At 35.8% G+C, this 2291-nt stretch overlaps 1 pseudogene; it reads right to left on the bottom strand.

Moving 5' to 3' along the window:
- Positions 1–1352: 1352 nt before the first annotated feature.
- LOC118607130 lies at positions 1353–1471 on the bottom strand (annotated as a pseudogene).
- Positions 1472–2291: the final 820 nt, after the last annotated feature.

The raw sequence follows: 2291 nt of genomic DNA, 5'->3' as shown, positions 1-2291 counted from the left end.
AGTTATCTGTTACTGCCTAACAAATTTTAGCTGTTTAAAATAGCAAATATTTATTATCTCAGTTTTTGTGAGTCAGGAATCTGGAAGAAGTTTAGCTGGGTTTCTCTGGCTCAAGGAGAAACTGCCAAAAGCAGTTAGAGCCTCACCTACAACCCTGTTCTCTTCCAAAGTCACTCATGTGGCTATTGGCAAGGTCCAGTTTCTTGCTGGCTGTTGACCACTAAACTGCCTCAGTTTCTTGCCACATTGGCCTCTAAAGCAGTTTACTACATGACAGCTAGTGTGTCTCAGGTCAAGGAAACAAGAGAAAAATATTGCCGAAGATGGAAGTCCTAGTCTTTTTATAAGTTAATACTAGGAGTAACATTTGATTACTTCTGCTGTGTTCTTTTGTTCGAAATGTCAAACACACTCTCGAGTGATGATTAACAAAGTCATGCACACCGGAACAGGTGTGTGGGGAATCACTGTGGGCCCTTTTAGAGTCTGCCTACCACAAAGCTTGTAACCTAGCAAAAGAGACAGGTGGAGCCAACCATTACATTAGAATGTTGTTACAATAAAAGTTGCACAGGATGCACTCAAAGGAAAGAGATCTCAATAGACTGAATGTTTTAGCTAGACTTTCTAGTGGGAAGGATCAAGAAAAGTTTAGAAGGACCAGTAGCCGGTGGCAGGGTTATGTAAGAAGGCTTGTAAGTAAACTACAGATTGATGGTTACAGCTAGATTACAGCCTATAATAAGGATGGGGTTAGGCTTACATAGGTAGGTAGCAGCCAAGAACTACGTATGTTAACTTAGGGTTTGAACTTTATTTTTAAAATTGTGGGGAATGTTGATAATTATAAACTTGAACAACTTTGTTTTTAAAAAGACTGCTCTGGTCACAGTGTAGAGAATAGATTTGAGATAAAGAACTGGTTAGGAGGCTGTTGTGGTTATAGAAGAGAGATAGAAACTTGATCAAAGGCTCAGTAGTGGTGGGAATAGAGAGAATGGCATGAAGTAATAGCTGATAGAAAGGAAATACAAACTATGGTACTCTGGATATGAGGCGGTGAAAGGAGATCAATAAAATATATCTAGAATAAGCCATAGTGGGTAACATGGTACATTTAGAAAAAGGAAGCAAAATTGTTATTTGATATGATAGTTCGTATAGTTATCAGTGAGGCTTAGGGCTTGGATATCCAAGAAAAGGAGGTTAAATATTTAAAAAACAAAACAAAAACACCTGTGAAAGAACACTGGTATAATAAAACATTTTTTTTTTTTTTTAAGAGGAGGCAGCCCTTAGTTGATCTCACAGATTGCAAGGACCTTGTCAGTTTACAATCCCTTATTTTTTTACACCTACAGCACCTGGTGTTCCTAGGTGGTCTCCCAACCAAGTACTAACCAGGCCCACCCCCGCTTAGCTTTCAAGATCAGACGAGATTGGGTTTGTTCGGGATGGCATGGCTATAGACTAAAACATTTTCTTTTATAGGGAGAGGCCTCTATTAATAGTAAAGTATTAGTTAATAACTGGTATGATGTATGGTTGTATTCAAAGAAATTGTTAAGCAGGACAAATATTCCGTGTTCTTTACACACCTTTATTTTTATCTTGTCGAGCTCATAGGAATTACAGTAACTTTAACCAATATACTAAGATGGATATAAAAAATGTATAAGAATGAAACAGGATTCCGAAGACCTTACCTTTAGATAAGCACCTTCTGTTTAGAAGACTCAAGCATATATAAACAGTTCTTGGAACTAGCAAAACTAAAATGCACACCACCACTTAACCAAGGTTCTCCAAATCCAGAAATAGTATAAAATTTCAGACAATTACTAAGCTCATTGTTAAATTGTGCCTGTAGAGGAATCAAAGCAAAATGATGCTATGTTGTCAAGTAAGGATAATAACAAAAGTGATTTCAAACATTACTTTATAAGAACTCAGATAGCACCCATTGTATATTTTGCAGAGTATTTTGGCACTTTATGTATATACTTTGTTATTATAGATTGGAGTATGTGAACCTCAAAGAAGGATGAACTACCTTCCCACAGAAAATAGTATGAATGATTGCCTTGTATCAAACCAGATCTCTTAAACCTTTGGTTTTGAAGTAGCATATTCTAAAGTCACTCTAACATATAAAAATGACATGTATACTAATGAGCTAAGTTTAACAATGAACCTAATAATTGTCTGGAAATTTAAATTAAGCAAAGATCTTTAATCACAACAGAGATAAACTTTTTAAAAATATATTAACAAATATGTTAGTAGTTAAA

Source organism: Rousettus aegyptiacus, unplaced genomic scaffold, assembly GCF_014176215.1.
Source record: "Rousettus aegyptiacus isolate mRouAeg1 unplaced genomic scaffold, mRouAeg1.p scaffold_m13_p_8, whole genome shotgun sequence".
Taxonomy (NCBI): domain Eukaryota; kingdom Metazoa; phylum Chordata; class Mammalia; order Chiroptera; family Pteropodidae; genus Rousettus; species Rousettus aegyptiacus.
This window is presented reverse-complemented; position numbering and strand designations above follow the sequence as displayed.